The sequence below is a fragment of the Triturus cristatus genome, chromosome 1_1 (assembly GCF_964204655.1).
Source record: "Triturus cristatus chromosome 1_1, aTriCri1.1, whole genome shotgun sequence".
NCBI lineage: Eukaryota > Metazoa > Chordata > Amphibia > Caudata > Salamandridae > Triturus > Triturus cristatus.
The window spans coordinates 1,028,101,890-1,028,113,998 of record NC_140579.1 but is presented as its reverse complement, the minus strand read 5'-3'; the positions used below and the strand labels follow the sequence as shown (position 1 = coordinate 1,028,113,998).

Here is a 12,109-nt window from a genome sequence, read left to right as displayed (position 1 = left end):
ACGGAGCATCAGAACCAATCAAACACTCACACCCAGTCAACAGATCCGGGTTTGATCCATCACCGTTCTTTAGCCCACTCTGCCACCCCAGTTCAGACATGGCCATATGCAAATCAGTCTGACCCTGTGCCTCATGGGAACAGTCCAGCCCGAACTGCCAAGCCATGCCTTCCCTGGACCGGAAACAAGCTTCCTAGGACTGGTTTCTGGCATTTCAGCCATCTTCAGCCAGGCTTGCTTGAATCCAGTGGCAAAGTGAGCAAGGGACTCACGTCTGAGCATACCCTGCCAACTTATGGCGAACAAAGCGGTACAAAAGGGGGTGGTGATGGACGGAGCATCAGAACCAATCAAACACTCACACCCAGTCAACAGATCTGGGCTTGATCCATCACCGTTCTTTAGCCCACTCTGCCACTCCAGTTCAGACACGCCCATATGCAAACTGTGCCTCATGGAAACAGTCCAGCCCGAACTGCCAAGCCATGCCTTCCCTGGACCGGAAACAAGCTTCCTAGGACCGGCATCTGGCATTTCAGCCATCTTCAGCCAGGCTTGCTTGAATCCAGTGGCAAAGTGAGCAAGGGACTCACGTCTGAGCATACCCTGCCAACTTATGGCGAACAAAGCGGTACAAAAGGTGCAAATGTCCCCTGATGCCAGGTACACGGATGATGACACCTGACATCTCACTACCAGCGTGCCACGATGTGACTATGTCATGTGTGTACAAAAGGGGGTGGTGATGGACGGAGCATCAGAACCAATCAAACACTCACACCCAGTCAACAGATCCGGGTTTGATCCATCACCGTTCTTTAGCCCACTCTGCCACCCCAGTTCAGACACGGCCATATGCAAATCAGCCTGACCCTGTGCCTCATGGGAACAGTCCAGCCCGAACTGCCAAGCCATGCCTTCCCTGGACCGGAAACAAGCTTCGTCCCTTGCTCACTTTGCCACTGGATTCAAGCAAGCCTGGCTGAAGACGGCTGAAATGCCAGAAACCGGTCCTAGGAAGCTTGTTTCCGGTCCAGGGAAGGCATGGCTTGGCAGTTCGGGCTGGACTGTTCCCATGAGGCACAGGGTCAGGCTGATTTGCATATGGCCGTGTCTTAACTGGAGTGGCAGAGTGGGCTAAAGAACGGTGATGGATCAAGCCCAGATCTGTTGACTGGGTGTGAGTGTTTGATTGGTTCTGATGCTCCGTCCATCACCACCCCCTTTTGTACCGCTTTGTTTGCCATAAGTTGGCAGGGTATGCTCAGATGTGAGTCCCTTGCTCACTTTGCCACTGGATTCAAGCAAGCCTGGCTGAAGACGGCTGAAATGCCAGAAACCAGTCCTAGGAAGCTTGCTTCCGGTCCAGGGAAGGCATGGCTTGGCAGTTCGGGCTGGACTGTTCCCATGAGGCACAGGGTCAGGCTGATTTGCATATGGCCATGTCTGAACTGGAGTGGCAGAGTGGGCTAAAGAATGGTGATGGATCAAGCCCAGATCTGTTGACTGGGTGTGAGTGTTTGATTGGTTCTGATGCTCCGTCCATCACCACCCCCTTTTGTACCGCTTTGTTCGCCATAAGTTGGCAGGGTATGTTCAGACGTGAGTCCCTTGCTCACTTTGCCACTGGATTCAAGCAAGCCTGGCTGAAGACAGCTGAAATGCCAGAAACCGGTCCTAGGAAGCTTGTTTCAGGTCCAGGGAAGGCATGGCTTGGCAGTTCGGGCTGGACTGTTCCCAAGAGGCACAGGGTCAGGTTGATTTGCATATGGCCGTGTCTGAACTGGAGTGGCAGAGTGGGCTAAAGAACGGTGATGGATCAAGCCCAGATCTGTTGACTGGATGTGAGTGGTTGACTGGTTCTGATGCTCCGTCCATCACCACCCCCTTTTGTACCGCTTTGTTCGCCATAAGTTGGCAGGGTATGCTCAGACGTGAGTCCCTTGCTCACTTTGCCACTGGATTCAAGCAAGCCTGGCTGAAGATGGCTGAAATGCCAGAAACCGGTCCTAGGAAGCTTTTTTACGGTCCAGGGAAGGCATGGCTTGGCAGTTCGGGCTGGACTGTTCCCATGAGGCACAGGGTCAGGCTGGTTTGCATGTGGGCGTGTCTGAACTGGAGTGGCAGAGTGGGCTAAAGAACGGTGATGGATCAAGCCCAGATCTGTTGACTGGGTGTGAGTGTTTGATTGGTTCTGATGCTCCGTCCATCACCACCCCCTTTTGTACCGCTTTGTTCACCATAAGTTGGCAGGGTATGCTCAGACGTGAGTCCCTTGCTCACTTTGCCACTGGATTCAAGCAAGCCTGGCTGAAGACGGCTGAAATGCCAGAAACCGGTCCTAAGAAGCTTGTTTCCGGTCCAGGGAAGGCATGGCTTGGCAGTTCGGGCTGGACTGTTCCCATGAGGCACAGGGTCAGGCTGATTTGCATATGGCCGTGTCTGAACTAGAGTGGCAGAGTGGGCTAAAGAACGGTGATGGATCAAGCCCAGATCTGTTGACTGGGTGTGAGTGTTTGATTGGTTCTGATGCTCCGTCCATCACCACCCCCTTTTGTACCGCTTTGTTCACCATAAGTTGGCAGGGTATGCTCAGACGTGAGTCCCTTGCTCACTTTGCCACTAGATTCAAGCAAGCCTGGCTGAAGACGGCTGAAATGCCAGAAACCGGTCCTAGGAAGCTTGTTTCCGGTCCAGGGAAGGCATGGATTGGCAGTTTGGGCTGGACTTTTCCCATGAGGCACAGGGTCAGGCTGATTTGCATATGGCTGTGTCTGAACTGGAGTGGCAGAGTGGGCTAAAGAACGGGGATGGATCAAGCCCAGATCTGTTGACTGGGTGTGAGTGTTTGATTGGTTCTGATGCTCCGTCCATCACCACCCCCTTTTGTACCGCTATGTCATGTGTGTGTCATGTGTTCCCATGATCTTGCTGTTGGTGTTCCGTCAACGGCATCTGCTGTAGCTGCATCCAATATGTGTCTGTGTGTAGATGCCCATGTCACACTATTACGCACACCAGGACACATGTGGAATAACACGTGACGCGTGTCTGTATGCATCTAACAGGGACTTGTGAGCTTAGGACATATCTGCGTAGTCTCAATGTCTGTGTGATCATATTTGACATGTACCCCTTCATGGCAAGGTGTGTGGTCCATCCTTTTTCCATGACATGTGACCTGTGCGTCTAGCTTGCCGGCAGCTGTCTGTATAAGATGACATCCTTCAAATGCACATATGTATATGTATGTCACTCCTGTAATGTGTCTGGCTGTTCACTCACACTGGCCCACAGCTACTTTCATGGCATGTCATGTAGACCTTGACAATCCATGTTTGTAGCTGGCTCTTGGTAGGAGTATCACCTGGCTGGCATACGTGTGCAGGATGTATTGCACAGACTAGACTCTTTATGTGGCATATGTGTATTAGCTGTTGAACATGTGCTCAGTTCATTGACATTGGTGTAGTAATGTACTCAATCTTCGTTATTCCTTCCAATTTTCTGCAGGGCACCGCCTCTCCCCCGACCAATGCCAGACTTGGCTGCCATGAGGGAACGTGACTGCATTTGTCGCTTCAGATTCCCCCAACGGTTAATTGTGGACCTGACAAACAGGCTGGCACCACACCTCCAACCGCGACACAGTTATCCGACTGCGCTGACCCCCAAGATGAAGGTGATGGCAGCCCTACATTCCTTTGCCACCGGTACATTTCAATTGACCATAGCTGATGTGGGTGGCATGTCTCAGACCATGTTCAGCCGTGTCCTGCATGATGTTTCAGAAGCCATGTTGGAGCACCTGGATGAATTCATCCATTTTCCAACTTGTGAACAGTTGACAGGTATCAAGGGTGAGTTCTATGCCCCCCTGGGAGGGATGCCCCATGTAATTGGGTTCATTGATGGGACACATGTGGCTTTGGTACCACCACAGGCACAGGAGGTAGCCTTCCGTAACCGTAAACATTACCACTCCATTAATGCCCTTGTGGTGTGTCTCGCTAACATGGTGATTTCCCATGTCTGTGCATGTTTTCCAGGGTCAGCACACGATGCCTACATCATGAGGCGTAGCAGGGTGCCAGAAATGATGCTGCCGCTGCACAACGAACGAGCATGTCTTGTTGGTGAGTAGACTCTGTTTGTCCAGTATTCAGCGGTATCTTAGTATGTGACGGCATCTCCTGACCCACTTCTTTACATGATGTTTCCATGTAGGGGACACTGGCTATCCCAACATGCCATGGCTGGTGACGCTCCTCCGCAACCCGAGAACAGCTGCAGATCACCATTACAACAACGCCCATGGGCAGACCAGGCGAGTGATTGAGAGGACGTTTGGACTCCTGAAGAGCCGATTCCCATGCCTCCACAAGACCAGCGGGTCCCTCCCATATGCACCGGTGAAGGTCTGCAAAATCTTCCTCGTGTGCTGCATGCTGCACAACATGGCAGTAGAGAAAGCTGTGCCACTCATCCTGGATCCCGATGAGCAGGAACATCCACCCGTGGAGGATGACGGCCTTGGTCACGAGGCAAGTGAGGAGGAGGAGGAGGAGGAAATCCGGAGTCAGCTCATACGCAACTTCTTCTCATAATGATGAGTCCCTGGGTCTGAGTGTGCACGCTTTGAGTCTTGTGTGGCATGTGTTGCAATGTGTGTGTCCAGCTGACTGTATGCTAAGTGACTTTGTGGTGTGTGCTGATGTGTCACTCGAGTGCTGATGTCATTCCACACATTTTAGCTTACACACTCAATTGACAACTGGCATGGTGTCAACCTTATTCATGTAGAGTACATGACCATGCATGCGGATGACTATGTTTTTCCTGACTTCTTGGGTATCTCTCATCCCCAGGTATTTGCGCATGCTGTCTGCTCGTGGCATCGTTGTGCTCCTGCTATTCCTCATGAGTAATACAACGTGTGCTGAATCAGCGTTACATGCACGGACATGGTGAAAATTCTCCTTTGGGTAAGGATTGCAGCAAGGCTTTTTGGGTGTGGTAGTTGTTTGTAATGTGTGGGCACTGCTCCTGTGCAGGTTATGTTACTATGCATACATGTCGACTCACCATGGGTCACATGACATGTGGCATGACTTACATGAATTGATAGTCACACTTTGTGGCAGTCATCTGTTATGGGATTGTGGTTTGTGATGAAGGCATCAATGTGTGTACAACTTCCCTCTGAAACATACGGGAGGCTACGGGTGGACATATTGCGGGACATCCCCATATGATGCTCAATGGGGAATTGCAGACTCTCCGTGTGCAGCAGGGGATGTTTGGCTCAACCCCTTCACTTGTGTGCCAGTACAATGGATTTACAGCATCTGTGGTGCAAAGGTGGTGTCCGGTGTAGGTCCCACATGTTAATCCAATAGACCTGTGAGTCTGTTAATGTTGATGCTTTTGCATAGGTGTGAGCCTGCGTAATAAAGGTGTTCCTCAGCCTCCAAGGTGCCTCATCTCTGTCAATGCAGGTCTCTTGCCACTGTGCATGCGGCATCTCTGGCATGGTTGTCAAGGATTGTGCATATGAGTCTATGTGTAGATTAGCAACCTGCATGCTGTTCTTCATGTATTTGATTCTCTATTGTGCATGATGTCCATGGCTGTGTATGTGTTTTGGCATGTTAGTCCCCCCCACGGGCCGTCAACACCTTCTGGGGTGTGTTTCCTGTGCGCAGCTTGGCCTTCAGTTTCATGATCCGGTGTCAGTCATCTTTGGTGATTGTGCATCCTTTGTCTCTGGGTGTGCCATTGCAAACCGGTAACTCCTTCCTTGACATACACCTGTTGCAGTAGTCCTTTCTGACATCCTAGTCTTTGTGTGGATATTGTGGCATAATTCCCAGGACATGCCGCCTGCTGTTGCAGCCACTGCAGCAAGGGCACACGTAGTTTCCAGATTTGGCAACACACACATCAAAGGCGCTCCTCCCTTCCTCCCTCAACACATTCATTTGGCTGTCTTCGGCTTGTCTGTGCCACAGTTGCGGCCACGCGGTACCAAATGTTTGATAGGAAACAAGGGAACCCCAATATACGAACCTGGGGTGGTACAATGTGAAGAGAGACACAATGGTTCTAAATGGCCTAAAAGGTCCAGGATAGGAAAACCTTTAAAAGGTAAACGTTTAAATAAAGGTTTTTTAAAATAAATTTTGAAAAGAGAGAGTGATAGTTAATATAGAACAGGGACAAGAAGGTCAAGGTATAACAGATATTTATTATACAATGAAATAAATTCAGATGCTCACATATTCAGTGACAGTAAGCGTGACAAAAACGGTGAGAGTGAACTTTAAAAGAAAACATCGCATTGACAACAGGAATTGAACCACTTTCTTTTAGACTTAATATGAGGGGTTCATGTTGTGAGCGGTCGACGACGTTTCGAACTCAGTTAGTTGAGTTCATCTTCAGGACAAAAATGAGCATCTATAATCTAGAAAGCAAGAATACAAAGTATAAGTAGACCAAAATCTAGTCCCTGAGAGTCGCATCACATTCAGAAAATTAATAAAGACTACACATTGCTCTCTATAGAGTGATGCTGAGTATAATTTGAAAAGGCCACAGTTATTATAATGAATAATTATGCATATGACATAGTCTTCCTAAGTCAAAGATTAAATTAATTAAGTTCAAAATGCTAGCATAATTCCTAGTCTATTTATTTAGACTCAACAATTAATAAACTTACTGTCGGTGTAGATATAAGGTAGAATTTTGGATTTTTACTGATCACGAGAGAATCAAATGCAAGTTACTGCTTCAAAGTAGGGCCCTTTGTCATTGCAGGAGGCCTAGGAAGAAAACGAGTATTTTAAGGCATTTAAAAGGAGAGTAAGTCAGGAGTGGGAAGGAGCAGGGAAGGGAGCGGATGCAGACTTACTTGGGAAACGATCTTAAATCATTTTACCGGGACCTCAGGGATTCAGGTGCCGGGCGGATTTAGTCTGAAAGGAATGGAGGGGGTGTGTGAGTTAGAACGCTGAACAGCTGAGCCAGCGAGGAGAAAGAGCAGTTAAGGGAAAGGCATGGAGGGGAGGGGAGAGAAACCCAAAGTGAACTTACAATTTGTCCGATCAGATTGCAATGAATGCGAGCCTCCCGGTAAACAAGTCCTGTTCAAGTGCTGCTAGCGCTGGAACTGAGAGCTGGAGCTGGGTTCACTCGGTATTTATGCACGTGAGTCTGGAGGAGTCGGGATTTCAAGCTAATTGGTGACAGCTGAACGTGCAGGTGTACACGTGTAGACACCGGGCGGAAATTAGTAAAGAGTGAGCAGCCGGGAGTGATCTACGCTCACAGCTGTGAAAGAGCATGTGTGAAGGGCAGACTGTCAATCTGCGAGCGCAGGTGAAAACAGATCTGTGCTACTAAAAGCGTTTAAAACCGAGTTAAACACGGGGTGTGGGAATGGGCTGTTGTAATAGAAAGATGTTCATAAATTAGGAAAAACCTAGGCAATAGGGCAGAGAGCCATCACCTGAATCGTAACATACGGAATTTAAAGAAAGTAATTACATTATTCTCTGGGGGTTACGTGTGTACAAGGTACACTATATTTACATTGTCAACAACCTATGTACTCAAACATAGCAGCATGTGCCAATGGGATAGGAGTATACATAACATCCAATGTGTAATTATCAACTTAGCTATGTACAGGGTAAACAATAACCATTTGTAGAAGGCCAGGGTGGTTGCCAAATCAACAAATGAAAAAATGAAACATACAAATTGAATGAATGAATGAATGAATGCGGGGGAATCCCAGAATAGTGACAGCAGTTGTACGTTATAGAATGGTGTTATAAGCATCCAGGGTGTTCAATCCTTGTTCAATGGTACGGCATTTGAAGATCCATTTACATTCCAGGCGGTTAAGGATTTGTTGTTGATTACCTCCTCTGTGGTTAGGATGTAAGCTTTCAATCACTTGCCACTTGAAATCAGTCTCTGAGTGTCCTTTGGACATGAAATGTTCCACTAATGGTGCAGTTTGTATTTTGCAGCGGATCCTGCTTCTGTGTTGCGAGATTCTTGCTTTGATTCTCTGCGTGGTTTGTCCGATATAAAGCAATTTACACGGACACTCAATACAGTAGATAACATTATGTGAGTTACAGTTAGAGAAAAACTCCAAATTGTGCTTAGTGCCATCAAATTCAAAAAACTTAGTGTTGACAGTAGAATCACAAGCCATGCAGTTGTTACATTTGTAGTGGCCCTTAAGAGGGGGAAGACCAAGAAAGGAATGTAAGGTGTTATCTTTCTGTGTGGGTTTTTGGGCCCTGACTAAGTGGTCCTTGATGTTACGGCCTCTCTTAAAAGCAAAAAGGGGGGTTCCTGTGGAAAGCTCCAAAGGCCTTAGTACTGACCAATGTTTTTTTATCATTTTAGTGAGTTTATTACTGACTGGGCAGAAAGTGGTCACACATGTGATCTTGGAAGTAGGTGCTCTTACTTTTGGCTCTAGTAAAAATTCCCGATGAGAGTACCAAGCTCGTTTCATTGAGCGTTTTACTAGCCGTTTCGGATAGCCTCGGTCAGTAAGCTTTACTGACCGAGTCACAGTTTCCCTAGCACCCCCTCAGCAGCTTGAGGCCATCACAGGTGAGTATTGTGCTCCATGTCTGCATTGAATGATACATTGTGACCCATGTGTGTCCTGTACCAGACTCCGATCCCAGGGTATGGATGTGTGGAGTTAGTTCAACACTCAGGCATAGTTTGACATTTACACACACATATGTTGGAGAATAATGCCAAATGACAACATCTCATGACAAAATTAAGTATTTATTTTTGGTGGGGTAAGTCTTTTGGTGGATGAAGTAAGGTGCTCTACCGGGTGCATTGAATCCAAAGTTCACAGGGGGAGATGGCATCCTTGTCAGTTGGAGTCATCAGAGTCCAGACCACAGTGTTGGTCATCATTGGTCTGACTGTGACCAGCAAGTCCATGTGGCAGAGAATGTCATTGGGTGCAGTGCTGCTGTTGCGCCAGAGGACCAGGTGCCAGGCCAGGTGACCTGGGAGATGTGGATGGTCCGCTGACTCTCACGGTCTTTTCCGTGGACGACCCACCTTCCTTGCGGGACCCTCAGATGCAGGCCTTGACGATGTCTGTGATGCTCCGTCGGACGAATCCTCCTCCTCCTCCCTCCCTGTGGCTGGTGGTGGTCTTCGCTTGGTGGCACAGGGAGGGTTGCCCATGTTGTCGGCGATCCGTCAGAGTGAACGGCTCATGTCCGTTTGCACCGCCAGGAGCTCAGCCAGTCTTGCCTCCATCCGTCCTTGGTGTTGTTGTTGACTGGCATGTTGCTCGGCCTGCAGGTTCTTCATCTCGTCGAGGGTCCCCTTGATGTCTGTGAGGCTCGACACAACCTGGCTGATGCCCCTGGTGTCACGCCGGTATGTGTCCAGGATGTGGCGCATGTGTGCCATACCGGTTCTCTCAGCTGGCTGGTCAGGTTCTCGGCTCCGCCTGCCTCCACTCCCACCACCCCTGCCCGCACAAGCCTGGCCTGCCGTTGTGGGCACATCAGGTCTACGGGACCCCTGAGGGATGGCATTAGCGTGGTCGTCTGCCACCTCCTGGGTGCCCGGAGAACCTTGTTGCTCCTGGTCAGACTGGCTGTGTTGTTCAGTGCGAGCAGGGCTCCTGGGTGTCTCCTGAGATGTGGCAGGAATGGGGGTGGGGGTTGGCACAGATGTACCTGATGCAGGTGCTGCAGGGGCTTGGGCACCAGAGGGGCCAGGTTGGTCGGGGTCATCCACGGAGTGGTGAGAATCGTCACTGCCGGTGTGATCATCTTCATGCTGAGCCTGGGACTGTGATTGTTCCCCCCCATTGTTGGGGGGAGGTCGATGACGTTGCCCTGTGTGTGAGAGAGAGACAAAGTTAATGCTGTTTCATGCCACATCCATGTTTCATACATATTCAAGTAGTCACAGTTCCTCCAGGTGGTTGGGTGTGCCTAGCATTCCTCTCAATGTACACTTGGGGATGGGTATGTTGCGGGGGACAGATTGGTATGTGCTCCTGAGTGTTTGCCAGTAGATTTTTTGCTGGGATGCTTATTTGGCTATGGATTGGTCTTGTTGTGTCACATGTCCATTGTGAGAGTGGGTAAATCCGTTGCTTGCCCCGGGGGGGTGTGCTTGTGTGAGGGGGGGGGGTGTGACCAGGCCTGCTGTTGTGTGTAGTGTGATTTGTGATTGGGTCTCCCAGGTGATGTGTCTGTCCCCTCATGGTGCATGCTGGCATGACAGTGTGTGTGAGTTCCTGTGCTGGGTATGTGAGCTAGTGGAGTTGTTGTTTGAGTGTACAGTGGTCACAGGAGGGCCTTGTGCTGCCTACAGCAGGGCCAAGTGTCAGCTACCTTATCATTACTTTGCCAGTCCCTGTGCATTGGGCATGGTGCATGGGTATGTACCTAGGCCATATGGGCTGTGGGCATTGGTGTCTGGTACTGAGTTGCACAATGTGTTGTGTGAGCCCCACCCTCCCAGCATCCCGGACATCCAGTCTTGGGTTTGTGGTTGGTGTGGCCTGGGACATGGCATTGCCTTTATTTGTGAATGGGGCATGGAGACGTTAGTGGCATGAGCGTGGTTTTTAGGGTGTGGTTGTGTGCGGTGAGGGCTTGGGGGTAGGTGAGTGCATTTGTTGTAGTTGGGGTGTGGATGCCATTCCCCCCATGTTACGTGAGTTGTTTGTGTACTCACCAGGCTCTGCGACTCCTTCGACTCTGTGTACTCCCACCGGCGGAAGCGTGGCCATCACCTTCTCCTCCCAGGGATGGTAATGTACGGGTCTGCGGGGCAGCCCGCCTCCAGTGATGTTACTCTGGGCGTATTCCTTGTCATTTTCCTCTTGACTGCCCTGCGCAGATCGTACCACCTGGCTTGGCATTCATGCCTGGTCCTTCGGATGGGCGCAACAGCATTCACCTTATCGACAATCCTCTGCCACAGGCTGGTTTTTTGGGCTATGCTGGTCTGTCTGACCAATGTTCCAAACAGCTGTGGCTCGACTCTGATGACTTCGTTGACAAGGAGCTCCAACTCCGCCGTTGTGAACTTTGGATTCTTGTCAGTGGGCAAGGTGTGGGGTGTGGGTGTGGATGGTTGTGGGTGTGTTGGTGTGAATGTGTCGGTGTGTGTGTGAAGGTGAAGAGGGGGTTTGTGAAGGAGGTTGTGTGAAGGTGTGTAAGTGAAGGTGTAGTTAAGGTGTGAGTAAGGTGCAGTTGTTTGTCTGTGGTGTCTGTGAGCAGTGGGTCTGTTGCAATGGCTCATGGGTTGTGTGTGTGGGCCCTTTTTATTGGTCCATTTGTGGGTGTGGCTGTGTTTGAATTTGTGGTGGGTGTGTTATAAGAGGTGGTTGTGATTTGGTCCTCTGTTTGCCTGTTTGGATTTGGCAGGTCAGTCATAAAGATGTATTTTGTCATGTTGACGTGTTTTTTGGTGTTGTGCGAGTCGAATTGACCCTCCTTGTGCTGTTTTACAGTGTCCTGGTTCTGTACGAGTCTTTTTCGCGTAGGTACGGTCTGTACATACGTGATGCTGGGTGAGGGTGCTGGGGTACGGTGTTGGGTTACGATGCGTACAGGTGCTGGGCTGTGCTACGGTGTTGGGGTGCGGCAGGTACAGGTGCGGGCTGTGCTACGGTGTTGGGGTGCGGTGCGTACAGGTGCGGGCTGTGCTACGGTGTTGGGGTACGGTGCGTACAGGTGCGGGGCTGTGCTACGGTGTTGGGGTGTGGCGCGTACAGGTGCGGGCTGTGCTACGGTGTTGGGGTGCAGTGCGTACAGGTGCGGGCTGTGCTACGGTGTTGGGGTGCGGCGCGTACAGGTGCTGGTTGTGCTACGGTGTTGGGGTACGGTGCGTACAGGTACGGGGCTGTGCTACGGTGTTGGGGTGCAGCGTGTACAGGTGCGGGCTGTGCTACGGTGTTGGGGTGCGGCACGTACAGGTGCAGGCTGTGCTACGGTGTTGGGGTACGGTGCGTACAGGTACAGGGCTGGGCTACGGTGTTGGGGTACAGTGCGTACAGGTACGGGGCTGGGCTACGGTT

The 12,109-nt window shown here is 50.3% G+C and overlaps 1 long non-coding RNA gene across 1 annotated transcript; it reads right to left on the bottom strand.

Annotated features, from left to right (window-relative positions):
* Nucleotides 1-6,315: 6,315 nt before the first annotated feature.
* LOC146871481 (uncharacterized) lies at nt 6,316-6,969 on the bottom strand. Its single transcript, XR_014959562.1, has 3 exons — nt 6,917-6,969; nt 6,725-6,827; nt 6,316-6,466 (listed from the first exon to the last, which is right to left on the bottom strand). It is a non-coding gene; the product is annotated as an uncharacterized LOC146871481 (long non-coding RNA).
* Nucleotides 6,970-12,109: the final 5,140 nt, after the last annotated feature.